Source organism: Canis lupus, chromosome 22 (assembly GCF_003254725.2).
Source record: "Canis lupus dingo isolate Sandy chromosome 22, ASM325472v2, whole genome shotgun sequence".
NCBI lineage: Eukaryota > Metazoa > Chordata > Mammalia > Carnivora > Canidae > Canis > Canis lupus.
The window spans coordinates 55,182,377-55,203,532 of record NC_064264.1 but is presented as its reverse complement, the minus strand read 5'-3'; the positions used below and the strand labels follow the sequence as shown (position 1 = coordinate 55,203,532).

The following is a 21,156-nucleotide window of genomic DNA, read 5'->3' as shown; positions in this document are numbered from 1 at the left end:
TTCTGGATTTTTAAATTTTTAATAGGAGTGTTTGTTTTTTACTGCCTGCTGTGTTATTTATCAAATTTGTTTTCCACTCCTTGCCTGACTCCGTGAAATAAGCGGTAATGTGGAAATCCGAAGACCTGGAGCTGAGGGGAGGCCAGTCTTTCACCTGCAAATGTTGCAATTTTTCCCCAGAAAATAGTTGAACCAGATTATGCAGACAACCTCCTTTAGTGCGAAAATACACAGTTGAATTCAAATCAACATTTGTTCTCCGCCTGAGTCATGTCTGGATTGTTTGAAGGGAAACTTCTTTTTCTTCTGTATTTATTTTTGCTTAAAATTGTGGTCAGAGACAATTTTTCATCTTGTTTTTCATCTGCTTTCTTTCCAAGTGTGGACACTGACATTGACGGTTTGGTGCTGAGTGAGACAGCTACATTCCTATTCTTTTTCAAATCTTTCTTCTTTTCTCCATGGTCTAAAACCCTGCCAGTGACATGGCAAAATTATTTTTTACTGTCAGTTAACTACAGCTTATATTATTCTGGCTCTTACCATCTTGTGATATTAGTCATAGGAAATTAATACATCCAGAAAAGGGTTTTTATTTAACCTGAAAATGATTTGGAAATTGCATTCTCCTATTGTTGTACTATTATGTGCTTCTCCCCCCACCCCAGTATGATTTCTCTCAACGCACTTTTTTTTTTCAAATTTTTTTCAATGCACTTTATTTGAAATGTTTTAAACACAACGAATTACGTGGTCAACAGCAAATTTCTCATCCTGTATCAGCCACTCATAGGATACTTTAAGTAAAAGGTTTTATTAATTTCTAAAAGTATTTGTATCATATCTACCTTTTCATATTAAGATAGATCATAAAAATATGTTGAAATACCAAATCTCATTCGAGATAAATTCTGTGTACCAGTGCTTGGATATATTTGGTCAGATTATAATAAGAAACTATTCTTTCCCCGGGGTCTCTGAAGCAGCCATGAGGGTTTTCTTCATTTATCAATATTTGAACCTGACATTTGGAGGTTAAACATTCACAAAGAAATACCCATGACCTAGATTTCATGTCCCTCCTCTGTCAATTAAGCAACTTTTAAATGGGAAAAGAAGCCAGGAAAAAAAAAGCCAGTAGTTGCTATTAAATTTTTACCTGATGGACTTGGGTGGTTTCAATAAATAAAGGTTAGAGAATGTCTATAATTCCTCCTCTTTTGGGTTGTGGTGGTAAATGAATTTTATAATCTGCAAAAAGATTTCAGGCATTTCTTTTCATTTCATTTCTATTTTTACCAAATATTGGGGGGACTTGTAATTTTTGTATATTGATAATATTTAGAGAGCTACATCAGGATGTATTTTTCCCCCATTTGTTATGCATTTACCTCATTGTGGTTTCTACAGACAACATTTTTTGTGCAAGTGGATATGATATAGTAAACTCTGGATTGGGGTTCAGAATGCCTCTGTTCAGGGGCTATTTCTAGATGCATTTACCATGAAAACTTAGACAAATTACTTATCCTTTCTAAATTTCAGCTTTTTAATCTGAAAAGCTAGTATGATATAAGTCTTGGATTAAAGAGAAAAATTCACACTCACACAAATTCATAGGATTAGATGCACAGTATTAAACACAGGACAAGATGTTATGTTTTTTTGTTTTTGTTTTTGTTTTTGTTTTTGAGCAGAAAGTGGGGTGGAGAAGGAGAGATAATCATAAGCAGACTCTGTGGACCCAGGCATGGGGCTCAAAACAAGGACTCTGAGATCATGACCTGAGCCAAAACCAAGAGTCAGATGCTTAATCAACTGAGCTACCCAGGTGCTCCATGTTATGCTACTTTAAAGATAAAATATTTATAATTCTAAAAATTCAATAGGCCTATAAAAATGAATATTTGCTACATGATCATCCTATCAAGATACCTCCAGAGGTGATTTTTCATGGTGCAACAGTTGTGCATTGCAATTTTTCACCTGTCCTTACTCTGAGATGGTGGTAGGCAGATTAATACCCCTACCTTCCCCCTAAAATGTCCATGCCCTGATCCCTGGAACCTTTCAGTATGTTACATTACACGACAAAGAGACTTGAAGACGTAATTATGATGATGGATGTTAAAATAGGCAAAGTATCCTGGATTTCTCAGATGGGTTGGATCTAATCACATGAGCCATTGAAAGAAGAGAGCTCTCTAGCTGGCAGCAAGAGAGATGCAGCTGAAGAAGTCACAAAGATTCAAAGTGTGAGTACGATTCCAAGTGCCTTTGCAGTTCTGAGGTTAGGCGCTAAACATGCCGACCAGGGGAAGACCTCTGAGAACTAAGATCCGGCCCAGTAGATGACTAGCAAGGAAGCAGGGACCTCAGTTCCTCCAGGACAGGAGCTGGACTCTACAGACATCCTCACTGAACATAGAAGGAGATTTTCCACAGAGGCTTCAGAGAGGAGCCCAGTGGGCCAACACCTAAGTTGCAGAGCCGGACCACCCCAGGATGAGCCAGGAGGCACTTCCTGCCCCAGGATGGGCAGGGAGCTGTCCAAGGCAATACAACGCACTGCCTCGCCCACCACCGACAGTCTGCAAACCAATAACCTGAGTAGAGAATGTTTGTGGAACACACATTTAATAAAACTAAAACCTCTGAGGAGTAGAGTCCATGTGGCCTATGCAAAAAATCTGGGATCAGCCCAGAGGAATGAAAGTCTTCCTTTTTGAGTTTTAGGGCTATTTTAAATAAAGCTGCCCCTTCACTCCGCAGAGATTTGCAAGTGGCCTTTCACTGGCTGAATCAATCTTTGCAGGATCCCTGCATTTTTGGAAATGATGTATTGGGCTTCTCTGCAGGGCCAGATGTTGATGTGGACTTTTGTTGGACTGGAGATTATAGAGACTCTCCATATAAAAGTGTCCACTCTGGATTTCATTAGGAAACAAATGAGCTATGGCCAGTCCTGAGGTTTACACAGGGACCCGGGCTCAAAGCACAGCTGTTTCCTTCCCGTTTCCAGATCAGAAATAAACAGCGTTGCTCGAAATTGACCAGGTCCCCTGTCTACCCCCTACTGGTCACAGGCCACCCTTTGATTTCAGCTGGTCCCCAGCTGTCCCTGCATCCTGCCTCCTTCACCCTCACCTGCCTCCCTCACAACCCACCTCGCTTAGGAGAGATTAGGACCAAGAGACAGGGTAGCTGGCAGTCCATTTCAATCAGAATTAATGTGACTTCGTCTCCTGCTGGCCAAGACCCCAAAACTCCAGTTGTCGAGTGGATTACATTTGTGAAAACATTTTACTGAATTTGGCAACTCGTTTTCATGTCCCCCACAGCGGATTCAAATTCTCATTCAGAGAGGGTTGTCCGAGGCATTTTTTGATTGGCCTGCATATAGCAGTGAATCACTATGGGGGACAAACACTCTTATTTTTCATCCTGCCTCCAGGGTCCTCGAACTCCCCTTCTCTGGGTAATACACAGACTGAACTCTCCAAAGAAGCACTTAAGTTTCAGTCATTCTAAATTTATTGCCTTTTTAATTTTATAGCATTTTTTTTTTTTTGCTCGGTGTACTATGCATAGTTTCAGTGTTGGCAGTTTGAATGTCTACCAGGACACACATCCAAAAATCCAGTCCTGGTGGCAATCGATTAACAAGAGCCTTTTGCAAGAGTCATTAACCTCTGCATTTTATTCTTTCTCAGCAACGTGGTTCTAAAAAAAGACAGGGTGAATGGAAAACCTTTAATGTGAGGCCTGTGGGTATCCATTTACTTCTCCGCTAAAAATTTGTATTTTTAATCAAACCTTTCAAAATGTTTCCTTCTCTGCCATAGATCAATAGTCTCCTACAAGAAGTGGGTACACTTTTTTCTCATAAGCACAATAAGATGCTGTGCAATTATCGATGCTACGGTCCAAGAGCTGAACAGAAGGTAGCTGACTAGAATCGGCTGTGCTCAATCATGACAGTTCTGTTTCCCGAAGTCCTCCAACAGTTTGATTAGAATTGCTCTTTCTTACCCCTTCCCTTATCTACTTAAAGCCTATCGAAATCTAACAGTGCCTCTCAAACCTTAGCTTGCATGTGACTCCCTCTGGGATGATGTCACGATTCGGATTCTGATTTAGTAATTCTCTGGGGGAGGGCTGAGTGTCTGCATGCCTAACCATCTCCCGGGGGAGGCCCTGGCACTTCAGGGCTACACTCTGAGAAACACAGCTCTAGTTCGTGTGTGAAGGACACTGCGTAGAGACCCAGGCCAGTCTGGTGCTGCCATTCACCAGCCCAGTGACCCTAGGTAGTCTATTGCCTCCATGCTCGTTTACTCACATGTAGTATTAAGTATCTAAAAATTTTGCAGGCAGGATAACAAGGAAAAATATAGGTAAAGCCGTTGGCAGCATGCTCTGCCTACAGGAAACACTACATAATGGAGAGTTTTAATGCTATTTTTTAATCTTCCCTTCACCTAACTCTTGTATGGACCACATTTTTATCCATTTATTTTTATTTATTTACTTTTTTTTTAAAGATTTTACCTATTTCTTCATGAGAGACACACAGAGAGAGGCAGAGACATAGGCAGAGGGAGAAGCAGTTTCCCTGTGGGGAGCCCGATACAGGACTCAATCCCAGGACCCTGGGATCACGACCTGAGCTGAAGGTGGATACTCAACCTCTGAGCCACCCAGGTGCCCCTTTTTTTATCCACTTACTCAGAAAAGCGGAGACAGGAAACAGCATCCAGAGCCTGGATTGAGGCATTCCTATAACAGAGGAATGTCACTGGACAGCGATCTGCTAACCAGAGAATAATGGGGCAGTTGGAGTCTAAGCAGTGGGACTGTCATGCTCCTCCTCTGCAGGGAGGTAAGCAAGGCTAGTGGGGTCATTAGGAAAGATGGCATGAACAAAGAGTGTCTAGTCCTGAAAATAGTGGTAAGAAGGCCCGGCATCCAGAGACACCTGTGTTTTGGATGGCTGTTTCTGGGCAGGCGCATTCCAGGGTGGAGGTCACATTTGAGGTTACCCTGGGACAGATAAGACTGGTCCCGTGGTGCTCCTTCCAACATTGCCTTTATGGAATGAGTACTGCTGACCCACTTTCACGCGTCATGTCTCCCTCTTCATTATTTATTACTCATTTGCATTTTTGGTCTTGCCTCATCCTTACACTTCTCCTGTGAGAGAAGAGGCAGTGTTTTGATTTTCATAAGGACAATGAGATTTCGAGTGGCCTGGAAACCTCTAGTACACAGCGGAGCTGGATGCTCACAGACCTCCCTCCTCCAGGGCCAGGGTGCTCCAGGGTGCTATGGGGTGGTCCCATAGCTAGAGAAAACTGGAAATGTCTCACAGATGCGATGCTCAAAGTTCACGGCAGACTAGATTGCAGTGGGAAATTCTCTGTGACTATGTTTATGTGAAGCAAATTTATGTGGCCTCAATCTCTTTCTATTTCCTTTTTTAAAACAGGAGGGAAAAAATAAATGCAGAAAGGAAAGTGAGCTGAATGCCAGTTAATATTGTGGGCAAAGCATTTATAACAGGAAGTGCCAACCATGACGGCAGGTGGAAATCCCCAGATTGTCAAAGCACTCAATTTTTTTTTTTTTTAATGTTGGGAAAAAGAGGAACGGATAGCAGAGAAAAGAACATAAAGCCAGTGCCTTGGAGATCACCCCCTGCCCATCGACCCATTCTCCATGTAAGTAAGTGAGGCAGGTGGCGTGGTCTGGCCACGTTGGGAACCCTAGTTCCTCTCTCTCTTCCTGCATCCCTCCTGCCTTCTTTGCTTTCATTCTCAAGGGCAGGATTAAACCCCAGACCCAGGGCAGCCAGCAACGGATATGTTCTGTGCCTTCGGTAGTGGAACACGTTAGCTGTTTTTGCTGCTTGTCTGTTACACAAGATTCCTCCTCTCATTTCTCTTGATAATTAACCCTGACTGTAGGAAGGGGCGTGCTGCTTCGCCTGGGCCTCTTACGGGGCTGCATGTTGCTCTTATTAGGTTGAGGATGAATTATGTGACCCAAACTAGCTAATTGGATTTTCTCACTGAGGTTGCTCTGAGCAAAATGGGAGACAACGAGCTCCAAGAGTGAGGAACCCTGGTATGAAGGGTGAGCAGACAGCTTTGCTGGAGGCAGGGCAGTGTCACTGAGGCGCCGTGCCTGGGACACCTCCTCCTCTGGGGTACAGGAGCCACTGGCTATGTTAGTTATCTGAGCTGCATCCTGGTTATTGGTAAACTATTCTAACCGATGAGCCAATGGCACTTGAGACAGACACCAGAGTACCTGATTTTCAAGAGCCTTTGTCAAAGCTCCAAGGGCTCTTTATGGTCTGTGCTGCAGGCTCAAGTCAGCACCTTCTCACCAAATATATCCCCACCTGCTCCTATCATCTTGTATCGTGCATGAAACCATCAGGTTTTATACTGACAGTGGACTATGTCTCCCTGCTAGACCAGCACCATCCAGAGTAGCATGCTTCTAGTTATTTTCAGAAGTACATTTTGAACGGGTAAAATAAAGCCCAGGGGACTAGCAAATGTGGGTAGACAAAAAAATGTATGGAAGCATTTGGAATATAGGATATATTAAGAAGAGCATCTTTTCTCAGAGAGTGCCATCTTTTTCTCTAGAGACACTCTATATAGAATGAAATTAATGACACCTGTCAGGGTAGAAGAAATTCGTTGAGGGAGTAGAGGTGTCCCCCCAAACCCAAGGGATCAGCAAATAAAGGGTCCCCAAAGATTAACTTTGCTTTCTTTATTTGCCCAGAACACATTCCCATTTTAGGCCCGTAAATATATTTTTATATTTATTTTGACTCTTACTGAGTATCATTTAACAGTATCTAAGCAGACATAGAAAAGGAAGCAATGTCTTGAAAATTTGAGCTCATGTGAGTAACTTTAAAAAAACACTTTTATATTGGAAAATTCAACTTTATTGTGCGAAATATGTTTTACCTGTTTTATTGTGGTGAGTCTAAATGGCTTTATCTAAGGGTTAAATCGATGCTGTTCAAGGAAGGCGGATGCACTTTTGTTAATACGCGTCATTTGCTATTATGGTGAGGTAGAGACTTCATTGGTTTTAGTCCTACAAAATGGGCACTATATAGGGTTTGAAATTTGCTAAATTCCTCAATTTAGTTTAAAATATTAATTTGGCTATCATTAAATATATGTCTTTTGGTTGGACAATTTTTATATCTTTAATGAGTTTAATTAAAATTGCATAATGGATTTATCCATGTGAAATTCCTGTTTTTCATTAAGACCAAACTTGCAGGGAAAAAGGACATATGGTCATTTAGAACTAATTCAGTGAAATAAAGGAGGGTTTACATTTCCCTAATTTAAGTGAAAAGACCGCTCACTAGCCCCACAAATGCACACATACACACCTGGAACATACACACACACTTGTACACACAGACAGGCACAACTTAGCTAGGAAAATGGAGTTGTCTAATTCTTTTTTTATTCTCATTAGTCAGGCGTTCCTTTTCCATTCACAGTGTTTATTTGCTCCTTTTCCCTCCTTAAACGTGTGTGTGTGTGTGTGTGTGTGTAAGATAGTGTGTACATAGTTGTAGCTAAAATGGACAATAGCTAAAGAATGTGCCCAGACAGGAGAAATTAAGTGGATGCATTGTTTTTAGGGCCATTTAAGCTAGGTGAAGTAGTTGTGGATAGCTCAAAATCCTCCTTACCTCGGCATTGTTTTTCCAATGGAAGTATAGCTATTATTAGAGCAAAGTACTACAAATAGTAAGATGTTATTCACTCTGTCATATGTTGAAAAAGAGAAAAAGGTACTTTAGCTTTGTTCTCCAGAGTATTCCTGGGCTCTCTTGAAAAAGCAGATGGAGGGGAGAAAGAAGTAAGGGAGTGCCCCCAGAAGAGGGCTTTAAGGGTGGGTTCTGGGGCAGATGGAGGATAGGTTGAAGAGTTGGGGGTCTGTGAGAAAACCCTCTGACACAGCTTTAGGAGATCTAGAAATTGGAGGCAAGAGAAAAGTATTTTGAAGCATTGCAATAGCCTATGAGCTGGATCTTTTTCAGTGTTCTTCCAAAAAACACAAATATTAAGTTTCTACTTTAAAAATCATTTTTAATTGATGGACTCTCTTTGAAACTGTGTGAAAAAGGCCCTGGCTTATATTTGGATATTTTACTTTTATGTGTAGTTTTTGCTTTTGTTCTTGTGATTTTGATTCTTTATATGGTAGAAGAAAAAAATGGAGGTCATTTTACAACGTTAAAGATATTATATTTTAAGGCTTATTAAAAGTATTTACATCGTCTTTTCTATTGCTCCAGCGTTCTTTTAAAGTTTTTATTATGATCACCGGGTGTTCATCACAACAAGTGCACTCCTTAATCCCCATCACTTATTTCCCTCAACTCCTCCCCTCCGACAATCATCAGTTTGTTCTCTGTAGCTAATATTCTGTTTTTTTGGTTTCTCAATCTCTCTCTCTCTGTCTCCTCTGTTCATTTGTTTTGTTTCTTAAAGTCTGCATACGAGGGAAATCATATTTGTCTTTCTGTGACTGAATTTCACTTTGTATGATACTCTCTAGCTCCGCCCATGTCATTGCAAATGGCAAGATTTCATTCTTTTTATGGCTGAATAATATTCCTGTGTGTGTACCACATCTTCTTTATCCATTCATCTATTGTTGGACATGTGGGCTGCTTCCATATCTTGGCTATTGTAAATAATGTTGCTTTAAACACAGGAGAGGATGTATCCCTTTGAAGCAGTGTGTTCAAATTTTTTTGGGTAAATACCCAGTAGTGTAATTGGTGGATCATAGGGCAGTTCTATTTTTATCTTTTTGAGGAACCTCTATTCTGATTTGCACAGTGGCCTCACCAGTTTGCATTCCCACCAACAGTGCAAGAGGCTTCCTTTTTCCCCACATCCTCACTGACCCCTCTTGTTTCTTGTGTTGTTCATTTAGCCATTCTGACAGGTGTGAGGTGATATCTCCTTGTAGTTTTGATTTGCATTTTCCTGATGAAAACTTATGTTGAGCATCTTTTCCTGTGTCTGCTGGCCATTTTGTATGTCTTTTGGAGAAATGTCTGTGTCTTCTGCCCATTTTTAAATTGGATGATTTGTTTTTGGAATGCTGAGTTGTAGAAGTTCTTTATATATTTTAGATAATAATGTTTTATCAGATATGTCATTTACAAACATCTTCTTCCATTCAGAAGGTTGCTTTTTAGTTTTGTTGACTGTTTCTTTGGCTGCACAGAAGATTTCATTTTGATGCAGTCCCAAAAGTTCATTTTTGCTTTGGTTTCTCTTGACCTGGCTTGAAAAAAGTTGCTACAGCCAATGTCAGAGAGATTACTACCTGTGCTCTTTTCTGAGAGTTTTATAGTTTTAGGTGTCATATTCAGGTCTTTAATCCATTTGAAGTTTACTTGTGTGGATTGCATAATCAAATGGTCCTGTTTCATTCTTTTGTATGTTGCTGACCAGTTTTTTCAACACCATTTGTTGAAGACTGCTTTTTCTCATTGGATGCATCTTTCCCGCTTTGTTGAAGATTGACCATACAACTGTGGGTTTATTTCTGGATTTTCTATTCTATTCTTTTGCTCTATGCATCTATTTTTGTGCCACTACCACCCTGATTTGATTACTATAGCTTTGTAATACAACTTAAGTCTGGAATTATGATGCCTCCAGCTCTGCTTTCTTTTTCAAGATTGCCTTGGCTCTTCAGGGTCTTTTGTGATTACACACAAATTTTAGCGTTGTTTGTTCTAGCTCTGTGAAAAATGCTGGTGGTATTTTGATAGAGATTGCATTAAATGTGTAGATTGTTTTGGGTAGTAGAGGCATTTCAACAATATTTGTTCTTCCAAATGAGTGTGGATTGTCTTTCCATTTCTTTGTACCATCTTCAACTTCTTTCATCAGTGTTTTATAGTTTTTAGAGTACAGGTCTTTCACCTCTTTGATTAGGTTTATTCCCAGGTATCTTATTATTTGTGGTGTAATTGTAATGGGATTGTTGTCTTAATTTATGCTTCTACTGATTCATCATTGGTGTATAGAAATGCAACAAATTTCTGCAGTGTGATTTTGTATCCTGTGACTCTACTGAATTCATTTATTATTTCTAGTGTTTTTTGGTGGAGTCTTTGGGTTTTATATATATAGTAACATGTCATTGGAAAATAATGAAAATGTTACTTTTACCTTACTGATTTGGATGTCTCTTATTTCTTTCTGCTCTCTGATTGCTATGGATAAGCCTTTCAGAACTATGTTGATTAAAAGTAGTAAGAGTGGACATCCTTGTCTTGATCCTGACCTTAAAGGAAGGGCTCTCAGCTTTTTTCCATTGAGGATGATATCAGTTGTGGGTTTTTCATGTATAGCCTTGATTTTGTTAGTTATGTTCTCTCAAAACCTACTTTGTTGAGGGTTTTTATCATGAATAAATGTTGTACTTTGTCAGATGCCTTTTCTGTATCTATTGAAATGATCATATGGTTCTTATCCTTCCTCTTATTGATGTGATATATTACACTGATTCATTTGCAAATATTGAACCACACTTGCAACCCAGGAACAAATCATGATCATGGTGAATGATTTTTTAAAATGTATTTAATGTTGGGCTTGGTTTGCTGGGACTTTGGTAGGGATTTTTGCATGTACATTCATAAGAGCTATTGGTCTGTAATTCCCCTTTATTTATTTATTTATTTATTTTGTTGTTGGTGGTGGTGTCTTTATTTGGTTTTGGTATCAGTATAATGCTGGCTTTGTTGAATAAATTTGGAAGCTTTCCTTCCCTTCTATTTTTTGGGATGAGTTTGAGAAGAATAGATATTAAAGTCTTCTTTAAATGTATGGTAGATTTTGCCTGTGAAGCCATCTTGTCCTGGGCTTTTGTTTTGGGGGAGTTTTTTTGATTACCGATTCAATTTCTTTGCTGGTAATTGGTCTGTTCAAATTTTCTATTTCTTGTTTCAGTTTTGGTAGGTTATATGTTTCTAGGAACTTATCCATTTCTTGTGGGTCATCTATTACTCAAGATTTAAAAAGGAGGATTGTTCATCTTTCATCTGTGAATCTCTCAGTCAACTCTTTTCCCTTAGCTGGAGAATAGCTATTTGCATGCAAAATGCTTCAGGAAAAGGCAGATTTACAAAGCAGCCTGGGAAGCCTACCTGCTCCCAGGATCACCACTTCCATTGGACTTCCTTCTGATGCACCATCTAGGCCTCCTCCATGATTCTTTCTCTTCACTCACTGCTTCTAGAACTCTCCATCTGCACTGTTTAAACTTTGACAACATAATATCTGTCTCCAGTTCTCCCCTAAAACTGCTCCAAAGTCCACGTTCCCTTGTTCTCATTGTCTTTTAACTCCACATGCTTGACACTCCTCCTTGAGCTTTGTACTTCCCCTTCACTATTTCCTGTTCCCTCTTCCTTTCTCAAAATGAATGTGACTGCTTTCTATGATTCTGTCCCCCATTTCTGCTGTTCTACCACCCCCCACGCCCCTCACTCCTCATCTCCCACCATGGCCCATTGGCATGCCTGCCACATTCATACCTCGAGGTGTGAATGATTAATATCTTGAGTGAGTCATTCACATATTCACTTGTTCAAATGCCTTACTGAAAACTTTCTCAGGGTCAGCCACTGGGATAGACACTGGTCATACAGAGATGAAGGATGTATCCTTGGAAATAAACAATTCAATTAGTATAATAAGAGCCAAGTTAGGAATTTCCCTTCTGGGCCCCCTATCAACTTCTTTCTTTTATTTTAGTCTACCTGTATTTTTCTACTTATTATTTATTCCCATTTTAAGAGATGCTGCTCTTTATTTCTCAATATATTTCTTGTAATTTTAAGGCCATGATTGATTTGAAGGTGGCATGACATTGTGATCAATTGTAGCAGTGAATACTTGATCCTGTTTTTAAGTTTAATTTACATTCTTGGGTTTTTATATCAGTCACAGGGAAGAATTTACCTAGTTTATGATTGTTTAAATAATATAAATCATAAGCTTAGACTCCTGAAAAAAAACTTTCAAGTTAGATATCAAATAAACAATGACTCAGCATTATGATTGCAGATGCTCAGTCATTTATTAATTATATCAGTAAATTTCCTGTCATTACTTTCATCCACTAGATTGTGCTTTCTTTTATCAAAATTCTGACTCTCAGCCTCCCCACATGAGTCATTTTGTGATTATAAAATTAGTAAATGGTTAATCATATCCTGTTGGCACAAATTCTTGATTTAGTGGAGGAACTCAAAAACTCAATATGGTAGAGCTTCACAACCATGTTATACAAATTTGCAATCGAGCAGCCAATTTTGAAAATATTCCTGATTTGCTACAATGTGCTATTTAAAATGAAAAATCTCTATTCTTCCTCAAGTATGTTAATGCAAGAAATTCGAAATAATCTGATCTGGCATGTTAAGGGTATGTCATTCAGACCAATATACCTGTGTTGGTCAATGAAGTCCAACTCTTAGAATATTATGATGATCCTGAATATGTATTTCATGCCCAAGAAGAAAGGCTTTAACATACCTTTTACATTTATCTTGGTTTTCTCGGATACAAAATTGAAATCATCTGAGTCCGGTTTAAAATTCAATAGAAAATTACAAGTGTCTGATTCCTACAAAAGTATTTTTTTATGTGTCTTTCAAAATTATAAATTTCTATACATTTCAAGGAAGATTTTTCAGGTATCATAAAAATCACTATGCAGAATTTGATTTTGCAATAATTTTAGAAGAAATTAAGGCAGATTTTTTTTTTTTAATTTTTGGACACTGGATATTGCTGTGTCATCTTTAAAGCAAAATGTAATCTTTATTTCCAGCCCCAAAATGTAGAAAATATCTAAGAATAATAGAAAAGCATTCCCACACGTAGCGAAACAGCAGTTTTTCTCACTATAGTCACAGAATGAGTTTCCTTTGGAGAGAAGAAGTGATGTTTTGTCCTTGGGGCACCTGCATTGCTGGCTGATTGTTGTAAGTCTATTTAGGATCTAAGGTGTGCCAAGACTCTATTTTTCTTTTTCTTTTCTTTTTTTTAATCAAAGATCAGATCAGAATTTCAAAGGAAACATAGAACACCTGTTTATGCCCACCTCTCCATGACTTGAGGTCTGTTTCAGTTCAGTGCTATGTAATTTGGAGGTTAAGTATTACCAAACCCATTTGGTTCTTAGAGTTGGAGAGAGTGGCTATGACTCTATTTTTTAATCTGATATTTGATTTTTATTCTCAATTTATCCTATGCCTTCTTAGGGTATGTATAAGAGGGCTATTTTTTAATGGGGTACTCTGAAATTTCAACAATATTGGCTTTTATTTTTTAAATGATACTTTCTTGTAAAAGTTAATTTGAAGAAATCATTCTTTAAAAAAAAAATTCTGGCTGTATCATGCTGACAGCAAAAAGTAAAAAGCACAGCATTTTGGGCTTAATGGAACTTAGAATCTACAGAAATTCAATAAATGGGATACCCTTAAGACAGATAAGGAAACTGAGGCCAGATAGACTTTTGAAATTAAGTTAATAAGAGTGCAAACAGTTGAGTTGAAAACTGGCTTAGTCTTTGTTTTAGCATTTGCTCCTCAGTCATTTCTCAGTGACTTTCTCTGCCACTCACCATAGCTTTGTTGCCTCTTATTATTATTATTTTATTATTTTCTGAGAGTATGGATATGAGGAAACACCCGGGGGTATTTTCCCCTTGCTCTAAGATACAATCCGTAGTGTTTGGTGTTGGTGCATTCAACAACCATAGCATGAATAAGTCCAGGTCCTGGGCATTTGGATAGGTCTTGAGGAGCACAGAATCATGACCATATTTATTCCCTTTTGAAATCATATGTATGTGGACTAAAAAAAGCATTCAAAATATGCTAAGATAATCCCTTTCTACCCTGTGTTGGTCTGTATTTGGTGCTTCTTACTCTTTGAAGAAAGCTTAGCCCAAGAATGCATGAAATGAAGTGTTGCTTCATATGGAGAAGCAGGACAGGGTGGAGGTGGGGCAGAAGCCCTGGATTTTCTGTCTCCCCATTAACAAGTTTCAAGATGCCCAGAACACTCTTACTCCCACACATTACTTCCTACTCTTATGTTTAAAGCAGGACGGATTATGTCTGGGAATGATGCTGCTAGTCCTAAGTTGATGAGCTAGTAAGACCTATAAACCTTAGTTCATAAAGCATCCATGTAGGCTGAAATGATGAGATTTGGAATAATTAAGTAGTCTGGTGTCTGTGAAAATGATTCCCTAAGATGCTCATTATTTCCAACTCTGTTCACCTCAAAGCTAGACAAGAGGGAAGTAGCAGAAGAGTGATAGCAGAAAGGGGTGTGATGGCAGGAACTTTGGGGGTCTTCATGGAGGGACAAATTTGGCAATACTTTCTGAGGAGCAGTGGGACACCCTTGCTGCCAATAACAGCGTGAATGTTCACACGATAGTTGTTGGAATGATCGGCAATAATATTACTGATAGTACTGTGCAGAAAGGGAAAATGCTCCTGGGTGTTTCCCCCTGTCCATACTCTCAGAAGATAAGTAAGTAAATAATGAAAGAACGACAATGGTATGATAAATGTGAGGAGAAAGTGGAGAAATAAATAGGGACCAAGCTAGTTGTTGACTGAGCTGTTCCTTCTCTCCTTAATGAGGTCTTTGTGCCCAGCTGAGCACCAGCTTGGTGAGGACATCCTCCCCTGGAAACACATCCAGTACCTGAAGAGCCTGAAACTCAGTCCAGAGGTGACACTCTCAGCTTCCAAAGGGAAACTGAGGAAGGCTTCTCATGGAAAATGGGGTTTGACCTGGACCTTGAAGAATGGTCCAGAGAAAGATGAGTGTTAAAGAGTACTTTTGATCAATGTGTGCATTATATGGTGACTTGATGACCCTTTGTTAGACTGTGAAGTGGTGGTGGTGGGAACCAGATAGGAAGAGTTTGAGGAGAAAGGGAAGATGGAAACTATGGTCCCTGAAACAGTCACCCCCTTGTGTGTGTACTTAAGGGGCTTCACCATTGCCTCCAGGCATTGAACGGTTTTGTTGTTAATGTGTGTCTCTCACTGGATTGGGAATTGTGTGCTACCTGCCTTTCCAGGTGTGCTCAGGGCTTTAGCAGGAGACCTGGCACATACTAGGTGCTCCCTATTTGGCCCTTTATTAAAAAAAAAAAAAAGCCAAAACACTACCTCATATTTCTTGGCAGACCAAGCTAGGTAAATTTCCAAAAATAAGCCAGACTCCCATAAACCCAGCTTCCTGCATATGAGGTCCCTTTACCCCTTCTTCCCATCTTTTGCTTACTTTCAGGTTCCCATGTTTCTTTCTGCAGCATACAAAACCCTTTCATCTGATATATTTAATTTTATATGAATATGAACTTTACACAACGTTACCCTTGAGGGATCTTAGTACTACTGGGTAATCTCAGGCTAAGTTCTGGCAGAGGAATTTTAAGCATCCGGGGGTGGGACTTGAAGGTATAATAGGTGAGGGGTTTGAAGCTGTTTCATTGTAGCTGATTGTTTGGGTTCTGGGGATGATATATTCAGGGGAGGCAGGTGCCCCAACCAGGTGTGGCCTTCAGTGAGTGCAAGCTTCAATCCCCATATCACCTTCATTGCTATTCTTCTGAGGCCTGGTCCAGCCCTCCTTTCTGCTGGTTCCCCCTCCCTCACCCCTGGACATTCCCATGAACTTGGTCCACCTCTTCTCTCCCTATGTGCTATTGTCTCTCACCAACCCTGTTTTCACTTTATCAGACATTTCTTGTTGCCTTCCCATCTTTGATCTAACAAAACAATAACTGCCTGTTTGGGAGACGAAAACTGAGTTAAGCAATGCTTAGCTTGAATTTTTTTTTTAATCTATCTTAAGTTTGTAAGCATTTTATTAAACTGTCTGAAACCAGCAATGTTTACATTATTTAAAATTTTCATAAAACTTCTGATCTTGGTTAGGGTTTTCCTCCTCAAGATACATTCAATTTCACCCTAGTGTTTTGCTCTACTTGTCCTGTTTGATGTTATCTGCAGGAATCCCACAAGCTTTGTGGCTGCTGGAGTTGGTTCACTGCCAGGGGTAAACTTCATGTTCACTAGCTATGCTTCCTGGTAAGTAAGAGAAAATGTGGCTTTTGAATTGAAATGAAAAACAGGATAACATCCCACCCTCACAGCTTCACCTTCATGTAATTCCCTATAAACATGACTCAGGCGCATGTGAGCACCTCCATTTCAAGGCAGAGGCAGCATCTGTGGACACTTTCATGCTGAGTCAACTAGGAGGCCGGGTGGAAAATGCAGCTCTTACCTGGCAAACGTAATGCAATATAATAAGCTACCGTATGCAAGGGAAGCTTGAAATGTGTTTCTGATATGGTTTTGTTGGAGCTGTAAGCTTATGTTCTCATTTGCAACGGCACGGAAAGAAATACTGTTGGACGTGGGGATGACACACAAAGTAAGGATTACAAAGGGATAAAAAGTGCAGCTGGAGCTTGAAAGACTCCAGTTCTCCAGCCTGGGCTCTGGATTTGCATTCTGCTCTGCACATGGGCAGCAGGTTCCATCTTAACCACGGCCACGTGGCACTCAGGTTCTTCTATCCGGGTATGTAACTGGAGGAGGAGGAGGCTGTGGATTAGGCTGTGAAGTGTCTTTTTCTACTTTGGGGCATTATTTCAGTCAGAGCTCCTGTCATTTGAAATGCCCGCCTGCTCACCAAAATGTGTGTAAAGCCCTGCTTCTTCATGCTGCTGCGGTGGAGGACTGTGAATGGTGCAGTCCATGCAATTTACTGCAGAGCCATCTAAGAATCATCTTTGTAACTGAAATACAGATAAACATATTTCCTTCCTTTTTAAATCATCCTTGCAAAGCTGTCAATAGAGAAAAGACTGAAGAACCTAACAACCAACAACTATGCGAAAAAGTTTAGCGGAGGAGATATATTTGAAAGTAGCAACAAATCGTTGTGTCTTTAGACTAGTGTATTGATTGACAAGTGTTCCTATAACCCTTTGCATGTCCTTCCAATTATGATACTATAGAACTATCATTCAAGGTACAGGCATTGCCTCCATCCCCAGGGACTTTATAATCAAGTTTGAGATTGTTAAGAACTCACTTTTGCAGAGCATGATGTTGGGGCTGGAAGCCATTTGAGGACTCAGTTATTTTTGCTGTGCCGTGCTTTGGGGGACAGAGTCTGGGTGTGTTAAGTGTGGACTAAGAAAACAATGAACTTGAAAGTCATATTTGCTTTCCTGTATTGAAGGCTTGTCAAGGGTGGTAAAAAAAAAAAAAAAAAGCCTTATCTGTATTTTTGGCGGCTAGTGTGGTTCCCTGAGGAATGTTGGTTAATGTTCCTTGACTCTTGTTAATCATTTACCTTCAGAATAACCCTCTGAAGAATTAAGCATTTATACACACATCTGTCTACACAATGTATCTCTAATAACATGAGCCTCAATTCAAATAAACACCAACTTTCCAAAAACACGCTTCACAGCAGACTCTAGGATTCTATCCACCAAAGTTCTGTCACTGACAAACCAAAACACCACAGCTCCTATCATGACCACAGAGCACACTGCTTGATTTTTAGTGTAATTTGAGATACTCAGAGCTCCATGGTCGTGATGATCTGGAAATCTTTTAAGACTTAATTTCATCTTTAATTCTATATAATACTTGCTTTTTGTGTCATCTCCAACACTTCAAGTATGAAGCTCCTCTCTGGCTCTTGATGAGTTCTAGACTAGTAGAGGCATCTCGAATCAAGACACTGAGATGGGCACCTGAGTGGCTCAGTGGTTGAGCATCTGTCTTTGGCTCAGGGCTTGAACCCGGGGTCCTGAGTTTGAATCCTGCAATGGGTTCTCCACAGGGAGCCTGGTTCTCCTTCTGCCTATGTCTCTCCCTCTCTCTGTCTCTCTCATGAATAAATAAACAAAACCTTAAAAAAAAAAAAGGCACTGAGAGATATAGGGCTACGTAGCGTCAGTTCAACAGCAACGTCTGGTGGAAGCAATGAAAACAGCAGTGTAAGTGGACTGACTGGATTTTCTCATTCTCTCTTTTTGTTTAGTGTTCGGAAGTAGCACTGACTGTTTTTGAACTTAGTATGTCTCTGGAGTACTTGGGTTTGAAGGGATATAGCAAGAGGAGCTATAAAACTTCATGCTAATAAGGGCACTGAGATAGTAAGTAACTGAGAGGAAGAGAGAGAGAGAGAGAGAGAGAGAGAGAGAGAGACAGCTGTAACCATGAATATTCATCAAACTACTGAAGAAGGTCATGCTTGCTACATATGATGGTGCAACCTGAGCCTTGTGATGAGGTTTTTGACAATAGATGTAGGAGCTAAAGTTCAAAAATGATTATGTCATTTACTTAGTTTCACATGACCAGAAGGCAGTTGAGCAAAGACTGAGAACAGAAACAAAATTCCTTCTTTGACTCTCCGTCTAGGTACTTCCCACTCCTCATGGAGGTGGTCCAGACAATGACCTCATCCATCAGGAGATGAGGCATTCGAATAGGTGGGGTATGTATATGTCGTCTCTGTGCATTCATATATGAAAGAATTTCAATAAGAATTCTTGTTTTGAACATAAAAAAATGAAGTCCAGAAAAACAGGAGTAAATATGGCATGTTTGTTGGGTTCTGAGTCCTCTAACTTTTCATTGACTTTTCAGGTCAACTTTACATAAGAAATGCCAATGTTTGGGTCTTAATTTATAATTAAATAAATGAACGAGGTTATACTACCTCTGTGTCCCTTTCTGCTAAATTACATAATTTCTAAATTTCTGTGATTTTTAGGACTATCCCTGTACCTTATTGTTGGGGAATGAATCGAACTGACTTTGTAAAACTGATGGTGGGCTTTGAAATCCAGACAGACTTCTGTTGCAAGCATTGTAATGATGAAATAAAAGCATTTTAACTAGAAGATTAATCTGGTAAGAATATACTCTGATGAATGGCTACATATGAATCATCACATATTGCATAAAGCAAAAGCTATTTTAGGAGATGAACTTTAAAGTCAGTTATAAAGATTGGAAATATGGTGCTTCAGGAGTTTGTGTGGATTTCTACTTTTACAAAAACCCAGATTTGGCCTGGTGGAATGAACAACAAGGCAAGTCCCACAACCAAACAGACCAGGCTAAGGTGAGGGGGAGGTGCATGGCAAGAACCACTGAAATGATGTTAAAGGGAAAAGTCAAAAGTATAGGTCAGTGGAAGGAGCTAGTGCATGATCTTAGAGAGCTAGGTTACAGAAAGAGGGAAATCATGCAACTAGAATTTTAGAAGTGGAGGATACCCAGAGGAGATGGTCAAGTATATCTTAAAGAATATGGGTTTCAAGGCAAAGGGAAACAGCAGGCCCAGGGAAGGTGGAGTTGAATTAGACTTAATTCAGGTACTTACTCCACGTGGATTCTACTGGACAGCCTAGTACCTTAGTCCTAAGAACATGTAGCTCTAAACATAAAGTAGGTGCTATTGTGATGCCAACACCCTCGCCCCATTACACACATGCAAAGAATGGAAGTAGTATTTCCAAATCGCATTAGCAATTCCATCTTCATCTTGTGTGTGAAGAGGTGATAGCGCTTGGAAAATGAAATGGATCCAACATGAAGGTAACTTCTAAGAATAGCATCATTACTGTATTTATTCACTGTAATCCTCCACTCCATATGTCTCTCCTCTTCCTCTTGAAAAGAGAATCTGGACTGCTGATTGTCTTCCTCCTTATTATTTTAAATGGTAGCCAGCTTCTTTTAGTCCTTGAAATACAGCACTGATTCAAAGGAAAAAGAATATCTAGAAGTTCTTCCCCACTGGTGAGCCACCAACTTCCAGGGATTCCTTTCATCAAAGATTGTAATACTATCAGTCTCAATGTCTGCTTTGTAAAGAAGTGAATACAATAATGATTTGGAGTTTTATTTTTTTAAATGGGCTATTTGAGAACCTCTGTTGCTGGATAATATGTGGTGGTGACCAGATGAGTATCATAGTGAATCAAGCTCACAGCCAAATGCTGCTAATATGTACTAGAGGATAATATTCATTCTGCCTATGTTATTGTTTTAAAACATTGATGGTCAAATACAATAAGTACTGAAGTGTACAAAATGATACTAATCCTCCAAATTTGCCTCAAGACAAATTGATGAGCAGGTCAATAATTTGCATTCATCTAATCCAAATTCTTATGTGGCTTCTCAGGATGGCTCCAGCTCTTCAAAAACAAATGTTGAAAAGGGAAAATATAGTAACGATTATATCCAAATTGTCTTTTCATTTGTTGAGAATAAAGACTTTCCATATCCCCAATGTATTATTTTTAGAAAGGAACTTGCTAAGAGCAGCCTGAAAACTCCCATCCCTTAATTTAGAAACAACATACAAAAACTTCAAAAATATACCCCCCTTTTTTTCATAAAAAGGATTATAAGGATCAGTTTATGAAAACATATTCGATGTTACAATTATAGTCAAATTTCAGTGTACTGTTTAAAATACATGCATGTACGTGCATTCAGTACCCAACCAAAAATGATACAATATGCAATTTTGTATTTACTTGTTGAAAAAAACCACATTATTTTAATATAGTCATTTAACAGTAAATGGAAGCATGTACCAATGTTAGATAAAAGATGAGAGTTGTCTTTAAATGTTATGAATATTATTGCATGGCATGTGAATACATGCTATAAATAACATTGAATAACTTACTGACCTATTTTTAAGTTAATGTTATATATTTTGTCACATATTATACCAAAGATCACTCTGTTAAAGGTTCAAGGGTAAACCTATAATAGATCAACATAAATCTATTGAATTCAGAGCAATAGAACTCTTGAGACATACTGAAATAAGTAAGTATAAGAAGATAGAGATTCTCATTAATAATAATATTTGTCATGTACCTAGTCTTTGGCTAATGGAGTAAGAAGCTACACAGAACTGAGGTTACTACTGCAGAGACCTCCCAGGATACCAGAAGTAACTAACTTATAAA

At 39.2% G+C, this 21,156-nt stretch overlaps 1 long non-coding RNA gene across 1 annotated transcript in view; it reads left to right on the top strand.

Moving 5' to 3' along the window:
- Window positions 1-5,644: 5,644 nt before the first annotated feature.
- The window catches only part of LOC118351961 (uncharacterized), an 85,913-nt gene continuing 70,401 nt past the window's right edge, over window positions 5,645-21,156 (top strand). Inside the window, exons 1-2 of the long non-coding RNA XR_004808284.1 lie at window positions 5,645-5,720; window positions 16,139-16,216. This is a non-coding gene — a long non-coding RNA (uncharacterized LOC118351961). The remainder of the gene's footprint in view (window positions 5,721-16,138; window positions 16,217-21,156) is intronic.